Raw genomic sequence first — 23,749 nt, 5'->3', positions numbered from 1 at the left:
ATCTTCCCCGTGAGGTGTGTTTCCTGTAGAAGCACCAGGGCTGGGCTTAATCATTTTAAGGCCTGTACCACTAATCCTCTTTTTATTTTATCTCCCAGTCCTCTCACGTTCCATGTCAACAGCCCAAAATCCACTGTTTGTAGGGAATGCCCCTCTAATGTAGGGAGTGTACCAACAGGCAGCTCTGGTGATGCAGGGTGGAGCTTGATTTCAGTCACAAGGTAGATGTTGGGGTATCCCTATTGATCCGAGTACTGGAATTGATGTGGCTAAATTGAAGAAGTTTAATCCATGCCACTACTTGTAACAGGTTGGGGCACTGGAAGCCAGAATGTAGTCTGATGTCTGCAAATCAGGGTCAAAATCCAGGGATTATACCACCTCAGAATAGTAGTGCCATACAGTGACAGAATATACAGAGGCCTAGTTCTCAGAATTTTAATTGCCTCGTAACTCTGTCCTAGTCCGGTATATTGACAACCTGCTGGTTGCGTCATATACTCGAGAAGCATGCAAAAGTGACATTATTGCATTGCTAATCCGATGGCTGAGAATGGACATAAAGTGTCCCCTAATAAGTTGCCCTACTGTTTGAGAGAAGTCCTATATCTTGGTCCTCATATCGAAAAAGGTGCAAGAAGTGTGTCACAAGAGAGAATTTCGACAATCATGCAAATGACCCCACCAACAACATCTAAAGAAGTCAGGATGTTTTGGGGAATGGTGGGCTACTATCATTAGTGAAGACCCAACTTTACCCTAGTGGCAGCACTACCTCAATGTTGACACAGAACCATGGAGGAGCTTGTAGGCCAGTTGCATACTTCTCAGCCACATTAGATCTAGTGGCCGCAGCGCTGCCTGGCTGCCTTACAGCGGTGGCGAGAGTATAGTAATGGGTCATTCTTTAACTGTTTATGTTCCTCACTCTGTCGAAATTTTGTTAACTAGAACAAGGACACAACACCTTACAAACAGTCGTGTGACCCAGTATGAGCAAAGCATACTGGTTAACGAGAATGTGACTCTGAAGAGGTGTCCCGTTTTAAATCCTGCCACCTTGCTACCCTTACCTGAGAGTTACAATGATGATGGTGAAGTGAAGCATGACTGTCTCAGTCACTGAACTATGCACCAAGCTGAGACCAGATATCCAAGATGAACCACTACCGCAATCTGATTATGTATTGTTCGTAGATGGTTGTTGTTTGCAAGACCACAAAGGAGATTTGAGAGCTGCTTATGCATTATGTACAGTTTCTGGAGTAGTGGAAGTTGCTAGGCTTCAAAGAGTAGGCTCTGCACAGGTGGCTGAATTGATTGCTCTGACCCGAACTTGTGACAGTTCAGATCAATTGCAGGTGACTATATTTACAGATAGTCAGTACAGCTTTGGGGCAGTGCACAACTTTGGGCAGTTATGGTGCCCGGGGGGATTTATGACATCATCAGGATCCCCTATATGAAATGGTGATCATGTGAGGAAACTGTTAGAGGCTTTGCAATTGCCTGCGCAGGCTATGATCGTGAAATGTTTCGCACACTGCAAGAAAGATGACTATGTGACAGTCCGCAACAGATAGGCTTACAAAGTCTCTAGGTATTGTGCTTACAATGGTAGTACATTTAATGGAGAATATGTAAACAAAGGAACAGTTGGAACCAATTACAACATGTTGCTCACAGTAGCTGATACTTGGGAGAAAGTTAAGAGATTACAGGAAGAAGGGCCAGAAGCAGAACGACAGAGTTGGGTAAACACAGGTTGTGTGAAAAGAGATGAGGATGAAATATGGGTCTCAAGAGATGGTAGACCTGTGTTGCCAAACAGTTTGTTGCACAAATGGTTAGACATTATCATGGTCCAACTCAGGATGATGAGGTCAGACTGTGCTGCCATTTGTGGTTTAATCCTAGGTTCAGGTTGATGATGGAAGCGTTATGTCACCAATGTGCTGTGTGCCAACAGCACAATGTAGGTAAAAGAACTGCAGTGATATTGAGCTATATTGAGAGGTCACGGGGTCCCTTTAGTAGGATGCTAATGGACTTCATTGAGATGCCGTTGTGCAATGGGCTGAGATACGTGTTGGTTGTTCTGTGCATCTTTTCAAGATGTGTTGAGGCATACCCTACACGAAGGAAGGATAGTCTTACAGTAGCAAAGTTGTTGTTAAGGAAGTTAATACCAAGGTTTGGTTTCCTGATATCTTTGGAATCAGATCCAGGTACGCACTTCAATGATGAAGTGCTGAAGATGCTGTGTGCTACCTTGCAGGTTGAACAGAGACTGCATTATAGTTACTGACCTGAGGCTTCAGGTCTGCTGGAGCAAATTAATGGGACATTGAAATCCAGGCATGCCATAGTATGTGCTATGACGACTTTGAAATGACCTGGATGCTCTGCCGCTTGTTTTGACGAGTCTGCAAAGCACACCCAATTATAGGACAGTATTGTCCACCCATGAAATCATCATGAGAAGGGCAATGCGATTGCCAGCTAAACCCGCAAATGCTGTAGTGGATATCACTGATGATCTGATCTTAGATTACTGCAAAGGATTGGAAGACGTGGTACGTTCTGTGTCCCATCAGTTTGAAGCTGCTACAGCCCCGTCACACCAAGTGCAGTGCTACGACCTAAGCCCTGTGGACTGGGTGATGGTGTAGAAGCACAAACGGAAGTCGTGCTTGGAGGCTCATTGGCATGGTCTGTACCAGGTCTTATTTGTGAGTACAACTGCTGTGAAGTGCATAGGTCTCCCCAATTAGATCCATGCTGCCCACACTTGCAGGGTTCCATGTGCCCATGATGAGATAACCCCACCTCTCCCAGAAGAGCCAGTGGTGGTCAAGAGACCACGGAAACAGGTTTGTCAAGTTGTAGGGGTACAGTCAGAAACTGAATGTACCCCTACAGGTTGACAAAACCTGGAAGGTTATGCTGAGTTAGATGATGAAACTAGTAAAAGAGAAGCAAATCCACTGGTCATAACAGAGATAAACGTGGACCCTGATGAAGGGCAAGCAGAAAGTGAACTCCCAGATATCCCAGAGGATATAGAGGATTCAGAGATATGTGGTGGAAGAGAAGAGACAACACGCAGAAGGTCAAAGCATGCAAGAGTGCCCTGCAGGTGGTACTCATCTCCGGAAGATCATATTGTCTTGCTAATTACAGGGAAAACAAATTCTGGGAACTTTGGGATCATTGTGAAAATTCAATGGGAACTTGATCTCCAGTTTGATCTTATTTCTGAACTTCCTTTGCTAACAAGACTGGGTGCCTTGAGACATCTTATCTTAGATATGGCTGAATTTCCCTTTCTGGATGCAAATGACTTTCCTGTGCAAGTTGATGAAATGAAGCATTCCGTTTTAGGGCTAGAGAGAAAACTAGAACCATTCATCTTTAAAGACATTACATAGACAAAGATTTATGAAGATTTCTGTACACATTGTGTTGCAAATCATTAAACATTGGTTTTGCTTTTTGCACAGGTGGAAAATGACAGAGAAGTCTCTGCAGCTGCTACGTTCCACCCAAGGTTTAGAATCTAATGAGGTGATGGAAGCCAATCCTAATACTACTAGAAGTAGATACATCATAGCAGGCACACTAATGACTTTAGCTATAGTATTAGTTGTTGTGCTTGTAGGGTTCTATTCAACTACATATAGTTCAGTGGAGTTTAAGACTACCAATGCCCCTTCCACGCTGCATTCTTCTGATAGTAACATGCAGTTGTCTGGGGTTCAGAAATTACACACAGATGTCTCAAGGGGAGGCTTTATGAATATATAGACACTGTTAGACCTGGCATCCTTGGTGTGGTTTCCCCTATCTTTTTGCCTCTACCTCCTGTATTTTTGATGCTGTGCTGGATTTCGTTTTTGCTGGTTTAGAAGCTTTGGGCACTTTGCCACTGCTGATCAGTGTCAAAGTGCAAGTGCTCCCTGTATAAATTGTTATGTGATTGGTTATCCATGATCGGCATATTTGTATTACCGAGAAGTCCCTAGTAAAGTGCACTGAGAGTACCAGGGATGGCGATTCAAATGTTACTAGTGAGCCTGCAGCACTGATTAAGCCACACACATGAGTAGCACTAAAATGGTATCTCAGGCCTGCCACTGCAGTGCCTGTGTGCAGTCTATGAACTGCCATGTCCTCCTGGTCAATGTCCCCACTGACCAGGCCTAACCCTTCCCTTTCTGTGCACATTGGTCACTGCTATGGAAGGCCCAAGATACCCCCTTGGGCAGGGTGTAGTGTATGTGAAAGGTAGAGCATGTACTAGTGCAGGTGACTGGTAGTGAATTGCAGCCATTTTCGTTTTTCACTATTGTAAGGCTATCTTGCCCCGTAGGCTATCATGGGGCATGCTGGCTACAGTGGCTATCAGCATATCTTCCCATAGGAGCAAGATTGGACATAAAAGTCTGGTATCCCCGAACACAGAATTTAATAACACATCTTTTAGGAAAGGTTGTTTTTAAATCCTGTGTTTGAGAACAGCACTTTTAGAAAATGGCTGTTCTCTTGTCTGACCGTTCTGTGTGCCTTGGCCTGTTTGTGAATTGACTCTCTGGTTTGTGAGTGACAGGGGCTGGGTGGCTCCCAGAGGCTGAGTGGGCCATCCCTGGGCAGAATAGCTCCATCTGCATTTGGAGTGGTGGGAGGGGATAGCACCTGGGCCTGAATAGGGCTGTGCCTGCCTTCCACAATGCTGGCTCCACCTCCTGCTGGGTGGCTGACGACCTTGCTCCTCACTCTGAAAGGAAAGGAGAAGCCAGGAAAACAAAGTGCTCAAGGAACACCCAGAACTGGTTCAGGCCTGGCTCAGAGCCCTCCTGCACAAAGGGAACAAAGACTTTTAGGGGTAGAAGTACAGGACCCCTGACTACAGAAAATTAGATCATCCTGGAATCAAGAAGGAACCTCTGCCAAGGAGAAAGCTGGAAGACTGAAAAAGGAAGACTGTCCTGCTGTTGCTTTGCTGGACTGACCTGCAGTTGCTTTGCTGCCAAGGAGAGGGAAAGGACTTTGTTGTTGCTTTGTTCCCTTGCTTGAAGAGATCTCCAAGGGTCTCTTGTGAGCTGGCCTCCTGTTAAGAAGTCCCAGGAACAAAAGGACTTCAACCCCCAGCTTTCCCTGGACTCTGCTGAGACAGTTCTCCCCTTCCTGAATGCTGAATCGGACTGAGGGGCATCTGGAAGTTGTGGCCTGCTGTTTGGAAAGCTGGAGATCAGGAAACTAAGAATTTCTGCAAATTTTCACGCATCGCTTGCTTGCGGAGCGCATCCACGTCAGTGCGAGGAAATTTCCGCCGCCAAGAAGATCGAGATTGTCGCAGCGCCTGTTGCCGCTGCAAGAACACACGCATCCTTCGCTTGCGGAACGCATCGCTCCGGTGCGGGAAAAGTACCATCGCTGCGAGTACCGTTGCAGAGCCTGTCATCACTAGGTGAGATCACCGCACCGCTTGCTTGCGGACCGCATCACGTCGCTGGGAACATCGTCGTAGAGCCATAAAATCGAGGAGCCGCAAGAGGAGAAGATCGATGCTACGCCGCGCATCGCCGCCACACCTGAGATCGTCGCCGTCCCGAAAATCATCGCATCGTGCCTTTGCGAGACGCTCCCTATGGAACCTACCCATCAGAATCCATATAAGGTATCGTCTCCCTCCCCATACAGACAGGATTCGTCGCAACCCGCCCGCTGCGTTCAGCGGGGCTGTGGCATCACCTCCCAGGGTCTCAGGAGTGATGCATCGCTTGTTTTCCACCGCACCAGCTTCTGTTTTGGAACTTTGGCGCATCTAAAGGTACTGTTGGCTAAACGTGATGCAACTGTGAACTATTTCCACGCAACTGTGGATTGTTTTAACACAACCTTAAGAACTCCTTTGAAACCATAATCTTGAACTATGTATGTTGGATTTTTGTCGTTTTGGTCTTGTCTAGTTTAGATTAAATACTTCTATTTTTCTAAACTGTTGTGGAGTCAGTTTATGGTGTTTTCACTGTGTTACTGCGAGTGTTGGTACAAATACTTTACACTTGCCTTTGATAAGCCTTTCTGCTCGTGCCAACCTACCAAAGGGGTGAGCAGGGTTTATCTAAAGAGTGTATCCTTCTTACCCTGACTAGAAGCATGGGTCCCTATTTGGACAGTGGTGCCTACCCCTGCCAACTAGAGATCCCAGTTCTAACATTGTTGGTCAGCGGTGGGATTTTGAACTTGTCTTTGTACTAGACCCACAGTGATTGGTGTACATCACTAGTGAGTTCAGACCACTACGCCACCGCATACTACATTTTGGTTTTTGATTCTATTTTTTAGTAACTCTTCAAAGCATCATGTCCCTGAATGGGAAGGCAAGAAGTGTGGAGGCAGAATTGGAGTTTTGCATTGAGGATTTGTATTCCTACAACGTTAAGCAGCTCAGACAATTCTGCAAAAAGTGTGATTGCCCCACCAAGAGCAGCTACCGGAAAGAGGAGCTGCAGAGAATCTTGAAGACCCACTGGGAGGCACAAGAAGGAAATGAAGCAAGTGGAAGGAATTGTTTTCAACCCCAAGATCTGCCTGTGAACAGACCAGGCTGAAGGCCTGGCAGCAACCATTCCAATAGGGGTTTCACTCCAGAAGAGTTAGAGGAGAATAAAAGTGAGGAATCATGAGATGGAGCTTATGAAGATGAAAATGGAGAAAGAGGCAGGAGAGCAAGAATGCTCGTGCCCTATAACAAAGGAAATTGCTTTTGGCTCATGAATTGAGCCTGAGAGAACTGGAAATCAAGGCCAAGCAGGTGGATTCCAGTTCAAATGGTGAAAGCGCACGGCCAGAGCAGGGTGGTAAAGTATATATCCCCAAGGATTTGGTACAGAATTACAATAGGAGTGAGGATATCTATGCCTGGTTTACCTCTTATGAGATTGCATTGAGGATGAATGGTGTGCCTGAACAGAATTGGGGGCGGGCCTGTGGAACTATTTTGAGGCTTCTGAGTGGAGTGCTCTAGAGCCCTTAGAATTAGCAGGTACCATGACCTATCCCAATATGAAGGAGGCCATATGTCTCAGGTATGGACTTACTCCATAGCAGTACAGACTGCAGTTTAGGAACTCCAGAAAGAAAGAGTCTGAGACTTGGATGGAGTGTGTAAATCTGTACTCGTGTGCACTGGAAGGTTGGATAAAAGGCAGCAAAGTAACTGATTATAAGGGGTTGCTGCATTTAATTAGTTGAGAGCACTTGAGTAGTCTTTGTGTTCCAGAGCTGCGCCAGCATCTTTTAGACAGCAAGCTGACAGACCCCATTGAGCTTGCTAAGGAGGCGGACCGCTGGACCAGTACCAGGGTCCACAGAGGAAGTGTGGGTACCACAGCCAAAGGTGGGCAGGGTCCCCAGCAGAAGAGTGGGGGGGACAAGGGTAACCAAAAGGAGTTCTCTCAAGGGCCCCAAAACAGCTCCCAGGGAAAGGAGTCCCAACCCCCCAAACCTAAGCCAACCTGGCCCCCTAAGGGCAGGCAGGACAACAGGGACAACAAGGGTCCCACTACCTGCTATCACTGCAATGAGGGGGGCAACTTCTCCTCTAGGTGTCCCAAGAAAAATCCAGCACCCACTGCTGCTCCCACCCCGGGTTTAGCGAGTGTAGCTTTGGGAGGGGATTTGATTTCCAGTGGGGAGGAGGTACTAGCAGTAATGACCCTTGTCTCTTTAGGAGACCAAGAGATGGTCCAGGACACCCCTCTGCCCCAGAACACTAAAAAATACGGGCAATGGCGGACCATCAATGGGAAGAGGGTGGAGGCTCTGAGAGACACAGGAGCCAGCGTGACATCTGTGAGGTGTCAATGGGTGTCGGAAGAGCAGGTCATTCCCAATGTACTCCGCCCAGTAGTTGCAGCTGACAGCTCAGTGCGCCTCTGCAAAGTGGTGCGGGTTCCCTTTGAGTGGAGGGGGGTCTCAGGTCTCTTGGAGGTTGTTGTAAGTCAAGCCCTGCCTGTAGACTGTCTGCTAGGTAATGACCGGGAGAGTTCCCCATGGCAGGAGGGGGAACATCAGGCTCATCTGGAGATGTTGGGTGTGCCTGCATGGATCTGTGTGACCACGCAGGCTATGGCAGCCAGTAGGGGTGATTCTGCAGACCTGGAGCCTGAAGCAGTGGCCCAGGAGACTGCCAAGAAGAGAAAGGGAAGGGGGCAGTGAAACCAGCCCCAGCCGTTCCCACGGTCCAGGAAAGAGCAGAACCTGAGGGGGATGCCCTGGAACCTATAGGGGGACAGGTGGCCGAACTGAGGGACCTACCTGAGCTGAAGCATTGGCAGCAAGAAGGTGGGCGCTCCAGGGAGGAATTCTGCAAATCGCAGAAGGAATGCCCTTCTCTCATTGGTGTGCAGCAACAGGCTGCAGACCAGGCAGCAGGTGGAGAGTCCAAGGATCATCTCATTTACTGGGAAGATGAGTTGTTGCATAGTGAGCCTACGTTCGCTGAGCCCGGTGCAGCCCGTGTGCTGGTGGTACCCCTGCGCTTCAGGAACTTCCTAATGGGTCTGGCTCATGACGTGCCTCTCGCAGGACATCTGGGGCAAGACAAGACCCTACAAAGGCTTGTCACCCACTTCTACTGGCCCAAGATGAGGAAGCACTTCGGGACATTTTGTAGATCTTGCTAAACATGTCAGGCCAGTGGCAAGAGTGATAGGAAGTACAAGGCATCCCTCCAACCCTTTCCCGTGGTGAGCACCCCTTTCGAGCAGGTGGGCATTGACATTGTGGGCCCCCTGTACTCCAAGACAGCCTTAGGCAACAGGTTCATCCTGGTCTCGGTGGACCATGCAACCCGGTACCCGGAAGCTGTCCCTCTCAGAACAATCACCGCCCCTGTGGTTTGCTGTGCATTGATGGGGATCTTTTCCTGTGTGGGGTTCCCCAGAGAGATGGTCTCAGACCGGGGTACCAACGTCAGCTCTAGGTATCTGAAGTCTCTGTGGGAGGAGTGTGGGGTAACTTATAACTTCACCACTCCTTACCATCTTCAAGGAAATGGGTTGGTTGAAAGGTTCAACCGCACCCTGAAAGGTATGCTTATGGTCCGCAGTGCCTGTGTGCAGTCTGTGAACTGCCATGTCCTCAAGGTCAGTGTCCCCACTGACCAGGCCTAACCCTTCCCTTTCTGTGCACATTGGTCACCCCTATGGAAGGCCCAAGGTACCCCCTTGGGCAGGGTGCAGTGTATGTGAAAGGTAGATCATGTACTAGTGCAGGTGACATGCTCTGGTAGTGAATTACAGCCATTTTCGTTTTTGACTATTGTAAGGCTATCTTGCCTCATTGGCTATCAATGCTTGCTACAGTGGCTACCAGCAAGTCTTCCCATAGGAGCAAGATAGGACATACAAGTCTGGTATCCCTGAACTCAGAATTGAATAACACATTTTTTTGGAAAGGTTGGTTTTAAATCCTGTTTTTGAGAACAGCACTTTTAGAAAGTGGCTGTTCTCTTGTCTGACCTTTCTGTGTACCTTGGGCGGTTTGTGAATTGACTCTCTGGTTTGTGAGTAACAGGGGCTGGGTGGCTCCCAGAGGCTGAGTGGGCCATCCCTGGGCAGAATAGCTCCATCTGCATTTAGCGTGGTGGGAGGGGATAGCACCTGGGCCTGAATAGGACTGTGCCTGCCTTCCACAATGCTGGCTCCACCTCCTGCTGGGCGGCTGATGACCTTGCTCCTCACTCTGAATGGAAAGGATAAGCCAGGAAAACAAAGTGCTCAAGGAACACCCAGAACTGGTTCAGGCCTGGCTCAGAGCCCTCCTGCACAAAGGGAACAAAGACTTTTAGGGGTAGAAGTACAGGACCCCTGACTACAGAAAATTAGATCATCCTGGAATCAAGAAGGAACCTCTGCCAAGGAGAAAGTTGGAAGACTGAAGAAGGAAGACTGTCCTGCTGTTGCTTTGCTGGACTGACCTGCATTTGCTTTGCTGCCAAGGAGAGGGGAAGGACTTTGTTGTTGCTTTGTCCCCTTGCTTGAAGAGATCTCCAAGGGCCTCTTGTGAGCTGGCCTGCTGTTAAGAAATCCCAGGAACAAAAGGACTTCACCCCACAGCTTTCCCTGAACTCTGCTGAGAGGGGTCGGCCCTTCCTGAGTGCTGAATCCAACTGAGGGGCATCTGGAAGTTGTGGCCTGCTGTTTGGAAAGCTGGAGAACAAGAAATCAAGACTATCTGCAAATGTTCACGCATCGCTCGCTTGCGGAGTGCATCCCCGTCAGTGCGAGGAAGTTCCCGCCGCAGCGAAGATCAAGATCGTCGCAGTGCCTGTTGCCACTACAAGAACCGACGCATCCTTCGCTTGCAGAATGCATCGCTCCGGTGCGGGAAAAGTACTATCGCTGCGAGTACCGTCGCAGAGCCTGTCGTCGCTGGGTGAGATAGCCGCACCACTTACTTGCGGACCGCATCACATCGCTACAAACATCGTTGCAGAGCCATCGCATCGAGGGGCCGCGAGAGGAGAAGATCGTCGTTGCGCCATGCTTCGCCGCGGCATCTGAGATCATTGCCGTCCCGGAGATCGTCGCTTGTGCCTTTGCGAGACACTGCCTCCGGAACCTACGCACCGGAATCCATATAAGGTATCGCTGCCCTCCCCATACAGACCGGATTCGTTGCAACAGGCCCGTTGCGTCCAGCGGGGCTGTCGCATCGCCTCCCCAGGGTCAGAGGAGTGACGCATCGCTTCTTTTCCACTGCACCAGCTTCTGTTTTGGAACTTTGTCGCATCTAAAGGTACTGTTGGCTAAACGTGACGCAACTGTGAACTATTTTCTCGCAACTGTGGATTATTTTAACACAACCTTAAGAACTCCTTTGAAACCATAATCTTGAACTGTGTATGTTGGATTTTTGTCGTTTTGGTCTTGTCTAGTTTAGATTAAATACTTCTATTTTTCTAAACTGTTGTGTAGTCAGTTTGAGGTGTTTTCACTGTGTTACTGTGAGTGTTGGTACAAATAATTTACACATTGCCTGTGATAAGCCTGTCTGCTCGTGCCAAGCTACCAAGGGGGTGTGCAGGGGTTATCTAAAGAGTTTATCCTTCTTACCTTCACTAGAAGCAAGGGTCCCTATTTGGACAGTGGTATCTACCCCTGCCAACTAGAGACCCCCGTTCTAACAGACACTAAGAATGCTTGGAGCTGCTATGTTTGCACTCAGTTACCTGCTTCTGCTTCAGAGGGGATCATATATCATCTCCCTCTTACATATGCATTTCTTGTTGTCTTCTGCTAAGTCTATTTTATGGACAAGATAGTTTTCAGTATTATTTTTCGAATTATAATGTTGTTCTACACAAGCTCCCTGTTTTAAAGGTGTGAAGATTGCAGGCAAATATTTTGCATCCCTGAAGACATTGGACACAGTGTATGCAAACAGACATGATTTGACTTGTTTGATGTCAGATGTGGAAAATAAATGTCTGAATTTGGTGGAATATATAGATTTAAATGCCCTAACTGAAACTGATAAAAATATTAAAAATCACCAGTGAAGTACTGAAGAAATTGAACATCAGGAAAAAGGAAGTTTACCTGTTTTAGTTTTAGATTGGAAACATAAGCGAAAGTTGTGTACACATTTTCATCAGAGTTATATAGATCTGTTGTTTCTAGGGAAGAGTGAATGTGAACATACTTTTGAAGCGAGAGGAAAGAACTCTCGTTACATGGAGGGACAAGATCCTCTGATACCTGGGATCTAGATTATTTGTGGACAGAATGCTTATTTTGAATTGCCTCATGGATGGCATGGCACATGTTATCTTGGTATAGTTTTTTTGAAAATGTATCATGAGGAACATTTCAATGATCCAGTATGGGAAAAGAAATCCAGAACTAAATGAGGTGTTAGGGCACCAGAGGTAGCAGGCGCAGATGCTCTATAGCAGCCAGAAGGGCGGTGCCCCCTCCCCCCCATGTGTCATTTGTTAAAATATTACCCCTTAAATATGTTAAAAAAAATTATCTCACCGATCATTTGCTTACATGTAAAAGCTGCAATATCATCCTGCACCAGAAGAGGGCTCCCCAGGGCTGTATTACGTATGTGTCAGGTGTGGGTTGTTACAGCCCGTCCTTTCATAGATGCAATACATATCTGACATGCTGCACTAACTTCAGGTAGTGCACCATGTTAAATAATGGCAAATTGGAGCCTGTCGGCCCATATGCCCCATCAAAAACCAGGATATAGGAAAAAGACAACCTTTCGTCCTAACTGGGCCTTTGATTGGGCATAAGGGTGTGAGTCTCGCTTTGGTGCCTTGTTTGTTAAATGTGAAAGTTGGGAATTGACTTGCAGAGGAAACTGAATGCCGAAGACTACCCCAGGTAAGTTTCTACATTATGTGAATGAGTGAGAGCATGCTTATTTGGATGTACCTGTCTGAAAGCGTGGGCCCGGGTGAGAGTATGTGAGTGCTTGTATGTGTTCTGGCATTCGTCTCCTAAACAAATATTTGTCAGATTTGTTTTCGTTGCTGCAATGGTCTTAGAAACATGAAACTCACATTAATGCCTTTATTAATTAAACGTGTCACCATTGTATCTCGAGAAAATTGCTTGTAGTTCAGTGCAGACTGCCTGATGACTTCGAAGTAAGCGTGCCATGCTTTATTTTATTTTTATATTGAATAGATTTTATGAACATATTTATAATTTTGAATGACGTGCATAGAATTATAACGTTATAGATATTTGTCTAGCCTATTTGTAATTTGTATAACAAACCTATTATTTTATTGTTTACATTGCTATGATTTTGTTTATATTTCTTAAAAAATAAGATGTTGAGAAAATTGGAAATATACTATCTAGCTAGCTGTACAGATATGTTTTACGTTTCTGTGAAACAATTGTGTCTAGACACATCGAAAGCTTCAGGAACTTGAGACATGGCCAGAGGCGGTCTCAGTATACTATCAGTTACACATGAACTCCTACTTGTATCGAACTCTCTAGTTATAAGTGCAGTTCGATACTGTGCATCAAGTGCAACTCAACATTGTGCATCATGGGGGTCACCCACAAAGGCACAGTTATCACAGTTCTGCCAAATTTATTCCATTTACACTGTTCAGTTTTCTACAACTTGCATGACTTGCAGAAATGCTATGGATCATTAAGATGAATACTAACCAAGTCTCCGTTTTGCCTACACAGGGTAGAAGCTGACATGGTACATCCAAAAATTGATATTTAGTTCTGACTTTTGTGATCAAAAACGTGCTCTTTGATAATGGATCAATGGCTCATTTTATTTATTTGCGTCTGTGGCTGCCAATGCGGCAGTTATCTGAATCTGAAAACTCACACTAAATACATTTATTTTCTTATTGAATGCTTAGCGTGAGAGCTAAAATGCCAAAAATCTAAAATACTGGGCGAAACCCTGTCTTGACCTTCCAGCTCGTGCCTTTTTGTTGATAGGTAATTCCTTTCGAAACATAGACATTAAATTGAAGGTAATGAGGGGACAGACGTATGGGTGAGGTGGTATATTTGTTTCTGTAAGAACATTAAAGGCTGGAGTCCAAAATTGGCTATTTTTAAACAAAAAAGAGCTCAGGAAGGATGACCTACTAAATACAAGTGATATTGCAAACATGCAAGTTAGCTGTAAGGATTATTTTGGGATGGAAGTTGATTGCCAGCAAGGCTTATTTTCTCCAAAAACATTCATGCTTCAGTACAGGCTTTAATGCAGTGTGTCTGCAGTGTGGCATTCAGTTCTCTGGTTGTACTCAATAAGCAGCAACATATGTCATTGTCGTTTGAAATCTCTTTATGATATCATAACTACAATTTCACAATTACTTTATTAACCTTGATAATGCATCATTTGCCCACTCTTTTTAAACAAATTCCCAGGGGGAGAACCCTACCCCGAACCCTCCTTATGGCGTCTGGGCTCACACACTTGTCACGGGGCAATCATCCCAAACTTTTACACCACATCACTTTCAGATGTCACCAGCCACCACTGAGTAGGGGACATCTTTGGTGCTATAATCCCATCTGTAGGTGTAATCTTGAATTATTTGAAGATTAGAAAGCTGTCTACGATAGTGGATAAGTTAGCCACTAGGACAGCAAATTCCTTATTGCTTGTAAATACTAAGATGGTTGCAAAACCGTCTTTGCAAAAGAGGAGGAAGTCTGTCGGATGTTGAAAGCTCAGCAATGCTGTACTTATATCCCAGACGAAAGTGAGGGTCTGAAGAAGTATATTAAGAGTGTATTTGGGTTGATGAAGGATTTGAAGGAGTTTGAAGTGACAGGTGCTTGAGAAGTTATTGGGAATGGATTTGCGTTAATAGACTGATGGTTTGGATATTTGGGGAATGGCATTTCGGATGCCATTTTGAAACCTCTTTTGATAATCAACCTTTGTGTGTTAATCCTATATTTGATTTTTAAGAGATATCAGTATGCACAATCCAGAAAAGGAGTACAGGGAGTGAAGAGAAAGAGAACAGCTGTGAAGTTGGAGGCAGGTCAGAGCAAATATTATGTTGATATGAAGCGTTTAGAGGAATTTAGATGAAACATGCTCAAGACCCCTAAATTTTGATTACTCTAATCTGATAATGATCTGATTGTAATCTGTGATGGCTTCATCCTCATCAGAGGGAGGAATGGACAAGCATAATTTTGGCTCCATCCTTCTATATTTGGCTATGCCACATGTATATTTACATTTGGAGTTATGTATTTGTGGGATACAATAATATTAATGGGATATGGTACACCAGCTATTTGACAAGTGCTTTTAGTGTGTGTCTTTGATATATATGTGTGTGCATATTAACTTTTTTCCTTTTCAGAAATGCCTTCTATAGGTTTAGATTGTAAGGTGGTGCGCTAAAATGCATTTACTGCAGTACATTCCCCAGGGATTAGTGAAAATGAATCATATGTGTGTTCAATACTTACTTTATAAATTGTGACCAGTTGTATTTGTTTCATTATACATGTATAAGTTATAGTGCACCATATAAAAGTACAGTATAAGATGGGTTGATTTATATTAAATACTTCATTTATTGGGATATATGTAGATTGTAGAACTAATATGCATCCAAAAGAGAAATGTTAAGTGAGCAAGGTGGTGGACCTTAAGCTTACAGTCGAGACATTTAATACTAGCTTGAAAGCAATTTTCTGCATATTTTTTCCTCTGCAGGTGCAGACCAAATGCATTCATTAGTTAGTGAAAATGCACTTTGTATTTTTGAGATAGTGAGGTGAAGAAACACTGGCAAGTTTGAAGAATTTTAGAGAAGAACAAAGGGAGTGTTAATGTTGCCAGTTGGTACTATCGGACGAAGGGAGGAACTCATAGATGCTTTGGAAGCGGAGACTGAAAGGAGCCACGTTCTTTCTCGGGAACTGAAAGATACTGAGATGTGTAAAGGTCATATTTTCTCAAATATTCTTTGTACATTATAATTTGTAAACCCACCTTGGGATTATTAAAACTCTCTTTAGACTGGGAGAGGTACAGACCTCTCTTGACTTTCCTGATTGTGTGGCTTCATGCTATCCCAGATTCCTTACCAATGAACTTCTACAGAGGTTCTGATGCTGACACATTTCATGCTTCCTTGATTGGGTAGAGTTTCCCCTATCCTTAGGTTAATGTAGTGTTTGTCAGATGCTGTAAATCTTTTCAATGTATGGGGAGAAGGATCAAAACCATTCAGCCATCCATTAAGTTCTTTTCTTCATATTTTGTATTGCGGCAACAGAGATTCTTATAGTCTCTCTGTTGTTGAGAACTTATATTGTGCGCCTGTTTGGTCTACCTTTAATAATCCTGTATTTCCTGTAGTATGTTCTATATATTGATTTATATTAGCCTGGCTTTGAATTTTTAATTAATCTTTTAACTTCAAATTACTGACTCAGACTTTTGTTGCATGGTCTTAATGATCGCACTGTACTTGGAGATATAAACTGTTGTAACTCCTTTTCCTCTCAGGCTGCTAAAAAGGTCTATTGACGGGAGCTGAATTGGAAGAACGGCCCAGAGCATTCTCAGTGTTCACTTGTAAGTGTGATGTGGATGTGGTCACAGGTTTAGCACACCATTGGGGTCAAATGTTTATGTTCATAGTACCTATATGGCTGAAGGGTTGTGGATGAGGTCTCTCGGCGAGTATAGACGATGACAGGCTTGGGGCTGTTGCCACTGCGTGGTGACAACATTTTCAGTATGGCGGTACTGCCATCAGTGTTACATCACTGAAGTCATAGGAATTGTGAAAACTGCTAGTGTTACACAAAGAAAAAGTGTAGTAAATGAGCCACATCCCTTCAGGTGGAGACTGGACATAATGTGTAGCTTGTGGTACATTCTGAAGCACACCATCACAAATATATTACACTATCATTTACAGGTAGCACATTTCCAAATAAAATAGGCACTATATTTGCACAGACATGCAGTTTTACTGATAAAACTGTATAGTGCATTAACGTTAATGCGCAGAAAAAAGGTTTCAGCAAATATTTATCATTTGTGCATCACCAAGTGTCTTGCTTAGTTGTGATCCTATCCTATAAATATTTTTCTACATCACACTTCAGAATTAAAAATGTACTTACTTTGCGCTTTCCGTAATGCTGATATATTTTGAAATATTTGTACAGTTTATTTACTGGTATATAAATGTTGCTGTATTTTAGGTTTAAAGTATTTTTATTGAAGCAGGGTGGGATAGGACACAGAGGGGTGAAAAACAGATGACCCACAAGATCCGCGCACCAGTGCGCATTATACAGCCAAGACAATGACACAGTTACAATTTTGCAAGAGGCTCCGTCCGACTCGGGAGCATAGCTTCAGCACCTGTGGGCACGAACAAACGACAAGGGGAGGGGAGGGGGGGGGGGGAAGGGGAGGGGAGGGAAGGGATGAGGAGAGGAAAAAAAATCAGGAGGGAAAGAACAAAAGAAAGAACGCATGGGGAAGCAAAAAAAGAAAGAAAGGGGGGGGGGTGAAGGGAGGAGAAACAACCCCGCTCCAAAAAACCTACCCGACCAAACTGAACCCCCAACTACCATACCCCGACCCACCCCCTGTACTGTGCCAGCATCTACAGTCCCCACCTCTGTGAACTCTCCATGAACCACTACTATGCAACACCAAACCCACCCACTCAGGCAGGCGGGTCCGGCGGCGGCGTCAGCCTCAACAACCGCAGATATCTAGGGCAGGTAATCTCTCGAAACTCAGAACATAACAGGCTGTGAAAGGGCTCCCACAATTCCTCAAAGGTATCAGTATCCCCCAGGGCCACCAAGGACATCTTTTCCATTCCAAGAACATGCCACAATCTGTGCAGCCAACCAACTACAGAGGGAAGTGTTGTAGTGCGCCAGTGTATGAGAATATTCTGCACCGCCGACCCCAGCGCAATTGCGATCTGTCTACCCCTCTTGGACCTAAGGGGATACATCAACCCATTCGGCAACCCCAACAGGACATAGGCCGGGAACCTAGGCAGTTCTATCCCGAAGCATTTGTCAACCTCGCTCAGGACCTCTTCCCAGTACGGGGCCAGCAGGGGGCAATCCCACAGTATGTGTGTCAGTGTACCAGTGTTGCCACAGTTGCGCCAGCACGTCCCCGGTATCGCTCTATCCATCTCGTGCAGTTTCTCCGGGGTGCGGTACCAGTAGGTCGAGATTTTAGTAAAGGTCTCCGTAAGACCCGTGTGGTAGGCCGAGTGGCGCGCACGGTAGGAGATGTGGTCCCATTCTTTATGACTCAGCTCGCGCCCAAGCTCTCGCTCCCATCGTTCCCGACCAGGGTTGTGAATGTGAAAGGAGGGGGGCTGCAACATTCTATACAGGTCCGAGATCAGTTTGGCGTCCGACGCGCGAGTGATTAGCCAACGCTCATACTCCGTGATTTCCCTGTGTGCCGCGTCGCGCACTTGGGGTTGTAATGCCCAATGGCGCGCCTGCATGTATCGCATGCGTTCCGTCTCAGGGAGGCCATAATCCCTCTGCAAGTCCTGAAAGGAGACAACTCCCTCGGGGGAGTACAAGTGGTACAGAGTGCAGCAGCGGGCCACCCGCCAGCGTTCATAGGCTCCCTGTTCCAGCCCCGGGCCGAAGTCCGGGTTGCCGATGAGCGGCGTGAAGGGAGAGGGGAAGGTAGTCAACTCGCATCTGGCAGCCACCGAGTCCCACGTCTGGAGCGGGACCCGCGTCACCAAAGACGCGTAAAGATTGGGGGGTCGATGGGCTCGCCTCAGGAATGGTACTTCCTGCAGCGTCCTACCCGCCACCGCCTGATCTTGGAACAACCAGTGTTTATCAGATTCCCACCGGCTCCATTCCACGAGGTATCGGAGCTGAGCGGCCTGGAAATATTTCCGTAAGTCCGGTATCCCCAGCCCTCCGGATTCCGGCGAGAGCATAGCGATGCCCCTCTTGATCCTCGGCCTACGGCCCTGCCACACGAATCGCGAAATGGCAGTCTGAGTCTCCGCGAGCCACCCCGCAGGAGGGTGGAGCGGCAATGCTCTGAAGAGGTAAAGCACCTGAGGCAGAAGGGTCATCTTCACCGCGGCCACCCTACCCAGTAGCGACAGCGTGCCTTTATCCCACCGGCCCAATTCCTCCTTGATTTTAGTTCCTAGAGCTGCGTAATTGGCCTTAACCATCTCCGGGAGGGAGGGCGCCAGCAGGATCCCCAAATACGGGATCTGGTCCTTGGACCAGCTCAGAGGGTAAAGTCTCTGCAGTTCCACTCTAGTGGCAGCAGATAGCGAGATGTCCAGGGCGGCCGACTTACCCAGGTTCACCTTAAAGCCCGCCACATCAGCGAATAAGTTCAGTTCCTCCACACAGGCCGGTAGCGATCTCCGCGGGTCATCCAGCGTCAGAATGACATCGTCCGCGTACAGGCTAATCGCGTGGCGAAACCCGCCCATCTGGACACCGATAATGTCAGGGTTCTGCCTAACCCTCTGGGCAAATGGCTCCATGTACAAAGCAAAGAGCAAAGGAGAGAGCGGGCATCCCTGTCTCGTGCCCCGTTCAATGGGGAAGGGTCGAGAGCTGCCGCCGTTCACCCGGACCACCGCAGATGGGAACCGGTAGCAATTAAAGATCAGGTGACGAAACTTCTCCCCTATCCCAAATTTGTTCAGGACCTTCTCAAGGTAGGGCCAGTGCACCCTGTCAAAAGCTTTCTCCGCGTCAATGGACAGGAGCATCCTCTCTCCAGGGACCCTAGAAGCCTTCTCTAGAATGTGCGTCACCCTCTTCGTATTATCCACCGTTTGCCTACCGGGCACGAAGCCCGCTTGGTCCGAGTCAACCATACCGGGGAGATGCAACGCCAAGCGTGCCGCTAAGATACTGGTGAACACCTTCAAATCGGTGTTCAGCAGCGAGATGGGACGATAGGACCCACAAGCGGTCCTGTCCTTGCCCGGCTTAGGGATCACTGAGACCGTGGCCTGGAGGAATTCGGAGGGAATGGCTCCCGGCTCTGCGAAGGAGTTAAAAAGGCGAGTCAGCAGAGGCGCCAGCTCCTGACAAAAGGTCTTGTAAAACAGCGGGATGAAGCCATCCGGACCCGGGGCCTTGCCCAGTTTGAGCCGGGATATCGCCGTAACCACCTCCTCAATGCGTATGTCACGCTCCAGATACTGAGCCTGATCCTGAGTCAGCGACGGAAGCGGAACCGAGTCCAGGTAGTCCCCCTCAGCCTGGGCCGAAGGTGGCTCCCCGGAGTAAAGGTCCGCATAAAAGCCGCGGAAGACATCCGCTATGTGTTCATCGGTCGTGACTCTGCCACCTGCCGGGTCCAGCAGTTCCTTCACTCGGTGCTGCTGGTGCTGCACCCTGAGTTTGTTAGCCAGGAGCCGCCCACACCGATCGCCCCCTGTGTAATATTTGTGCTTCAGGCGGAGCACTGCGTACTCCGCCCGATCCGTGTCTAGGGCTGCCAGGAGCTTCCGCGCTGCCTTCAGCTGCCTCCACACCCTGGGGGCCCCTGTCCTGTGGTGAACCTGTTCCAGCTCCCTCACCCGCTGGGTGAGCTCATCTCTCTTAAGTTGCCGGTCCCTATTCTCGGCAGCGGAAATCGCGATAAATTCGCCTCGGAGCACGGCCTTGAGGGCCGCCCACTGTGTCGCACGGGAAGTGTCCCCATTGTCGTTCACGGTCTGAAAAGCCAAAATGGCCGCCCTGATCTGACCCACCACCGACCGCCTATGCAAAAGCGTATCTCGGAGCCTCCAAACCCCCCTCGATCGAGCCACCGGTGGAAGAGTGAAAGTGCCCTCAACTGGGGCGTGATCGGAAAGAGAAAGGACCCCCATGTCCGCATTCGAAGCCAAAAGAAGCAGCGGGCCCGACACCAGGAGGTGGTCTAAGCGCGCATAAGATCTATGGGCGTGTGAGAAATAAGAGTATGCGCGGGTGGTGGGGTGGAGGCAGCGCCACATGTCATGCAGGTCCAGCTCCGCAAGTCGAGTACGAATCGAGCCCGAAAGCTCACCCAACTGCTGGCGCCGCTGCACAGACCTATCCAGCGCCGCGTCAAAAACCAGATTCAAATCACCCCCCAACACTATGTGCCTATCAGAGGAGAATGCAACGTCGTCCAAGGCCCTGTGTAAGAATTGGTCCTGATGATCATTGGGGCAGTAAACGGAGCCCACAGTCAGTGCTAAGCCCCCCACCTTGATTCTATATACCAGGAGTCTTCCTTTCTGCTCCGCCACCTTGCTCACAACCTCGCCCCGGAACCTTCTAGAAAACAAAATGGCCACCCCTGCCGTCTTGGAAGTGCTAGAGGAAAATAGCTGTGTGGGGAACTTGGGGGTTCGCATCCGCGAGCAGTCCTTAGCCAGCAAGTGGGTCTCCTGCAGCAGGCAGATATCCGCTTGTGAGGTTTCCAACAGGGATAACACTGCCCGCCGCTTAACCGGGTTATTCAGCCCTTTCACATTGAGAGTAAGCACCTTAAGAGCCATCAGAGAGAGAGTTCAGGGAGCACATATCAAAAGGCAAAGCCTCGTCAGCAAACACAGAAGGCACCCTCCAAGACCTCAAAACAGAGCAACGTTGAATCACCCATTGGCACAGTACAGCCCCCGAACCCCAACACCCCACAACCAAAAACCCCCCCCCCCTCACCCCCACACCAACAAATCCACACCAACCCCCGCTACTGGCCCCCCCTCCAGGTCCCAAAATCAAAACAGCTGCCCGTCCGCCCCAACCCCTTCCCCCGCTTCTCAAACTTCTCAAACTTCTCAAAAAAGACATTGTCCCAGTCCGGCCCGAAACGGGCAAGGCCGTGGAAAGTCAACCTAGTGGACGTCCAGCCACCACCTTCAGCACTCGCCCTTCCTCCCGTGCCACCCCCCGAAACCCCGCACCTGCAATAAGAATGTGCTAAAGTAGACTCCCCCCGGAGTGAGTTCAGGCCGTCAAGGCCACTTCGCCAGTCGCCGCCACTCTGGAGGCCTCCTGGATGGCAGCCGCCATTTCAGCCCGGATTGCAGGCGAGCCCGGGCGTTCCGCCGGGGGAGAGGCCCCCCCCTCAGCTTGTTGCCAGCCATTACGAGTGCTGCGCCTCCGTCGCGGGGCCGGGGTATCCGCGTCTGTTGCAGTGAGGCCCAGCACCTCGCAAACATCTTGAAGGGACCGAAGTTGATGTAAGACACCGTTCCACCTGAAGATCAGGCGGAAGGGGTGCCCCCAGGAGTACTGCGTCTCATGCTCCCGAAGGAAGTCCGTAGCGATCTTGAAGGATTTCCTCTTCTGTAACGTGACTGTGGATAAGTCCTGAAACAGTGTCACAGGATGGTCCCGGAATCGAAAAGGCTGCTGCCTTCGTGCCTCACGGAGGATCCGCTCCTTCAGAGGAAAGTTCGGGAGGAAGGCCAAAATGTCCGGGGCGGGGGCCGTGGCCCTGCGGGGGCGACCCACCCGGTGCGCCCGGTCAATGCGAATCCGAAAGTCCTCCGGCTCTCCCAGGATCGCTCGGAAGAGGGCCACCAGATATGCCGTCACGTCTTCACCCTCCTCACCAGACGGCACTCCGCGGACCCGAATGTTGTTCCGCCTGGACCGATTTTCAAGGTCCTCGGCGTGGGCCTGTAGCTCAATCTGTTGCTCCCGGAGCCTCAGGACCTCCTGCTGCAGATGGGTGATCTCCTCATCCCTGGAGTGGCCCGCGTCCTCCACCGTGTTCACCCGATCCCCCAGGGAGTCCATCTCTCTCCTCACTTCGCGGACCTCCCCGGCCACCTCATTCTTGAGTGCTTGGAAGTCTTCCCTCAGGGAGCTGAACAGGGACTCGAGAAAGGACCTCGTCACCGGGGGCTCTCCACCTTCTGCCCCCCTGGTTGGTGCCGGGGAGGTCGCGGCCGGTTGAGCACCTCCGCTGCGTAGGGCGCCCCGTCCCAGCATCTCCGGCAAGGTCCGGTCGCCTCTTCGCTGTCCCCTGGCATTCGACATTGTAGAGCGAGAACGGGCACTGAGGCTCGCTGAACAGCAGAGAAAGCGGCTATATGCCAGCCGGGAGTGGCCGCAAAGAGCGCTAGGAGGGATGAGCTGCCCGGCCGAGCTCCACAAAATGGCCGCTCAGTAGTGTTGTGGGGACAACGCCCAAGATGGAGACCCTTTGTCCTTCTCCGACCCAAGAACCAGAAATCCGGCCAGGGGGCTAGGTCACAACGCAACAGCCACCAGGGTCCGCCGCTTCAGGGAGAGATCAGTCTCGGGAGACTCGGTCCCCAGCTCCGCACAGATAACCAGTCGAGGCGACCCCCTCCAGCAGGCCTCGTCAAGCCACGGGCTGGCGTAGCGAGGTGGCACCGACTCCGCCACCGCTCTGCACCTCCGCTCCGCTCCGCTCCGTACAGCCGCTGCTGGACAGCTCCCGGCTGCGTGCGAAGCCGTCGCCGAATCCCACTCCAACAGCACATGCACCACGGCGGGCTTCACACCTCAGAGGCCGATCGCCCCGTCGCGCTCCGAGGGTCGGGAGACTCGCGGCTTCCAGCTCCCACTCGGGTCGTACAGCGGGGTCTGAACTGGGCTACACCGGCCAAAATCTCGTCCCTGACGGCGCCAACCAGGCTCAGCAGGCTCTCCACACCTCCACCGCTAGCACCAGGCTCGGTGGCCGCGTGGTCCGGGGGGGAATCAGCGGGTCCGGGCGGTGCAGGAATTCAGGGGTCCGGGAGCCCTCGGCAAGTGCGACCGCTCAGCCCGCCATCTTGGCCACGCCCCCTGTTGCTGTATTTTAGAAAAAATGGCATCTTACAGCCTTTCTTATCACCTCAGCCTCAGCAACATTGTCGCATAGATCACTTTACAAAAATGTCATACTTTGATTTCAGAAAAAGAAAAGTAAACCCCAAACTACATGATAAAAGAATAAGCAGCAGTTTGTCCGAAGACTTAGCCTGATATTAGACCTCTCTCTTTGAATGCATAGTTAATCCAACAAGATAAACAAATACATTTTAAAGGCATCTTTATTGCTCATTCACCTTCTGAACTCCAGGATGAATACTTTGGGGGTGCTGCAACACCACCTGCACTCCCTACTTCCAGCTGCTATGGGTGACATTGAGCTCTGGACTTGCTGGCACTATGAGAGAGATGTTTGCCTTCCGCACACCAAG

This window comes from Lissotriton vulgaris, chromosome 7, assembly GCF_964263255.1.
Source record: "Lissotriton vulgaris chromosome 7, aLisVul1.2, whole genome shotgun sequence".
In the NCBI taxonomy this organism is placed as follows: domain Eukaryota; kingdom Metazoa; phylum Chordata; class Amphibia; order Caudata; family Salamandridae; genus Lissotriton; species Lissotriton vulgaris.
Note: the sequence above shows the minus strand (reverse complement) of the source record.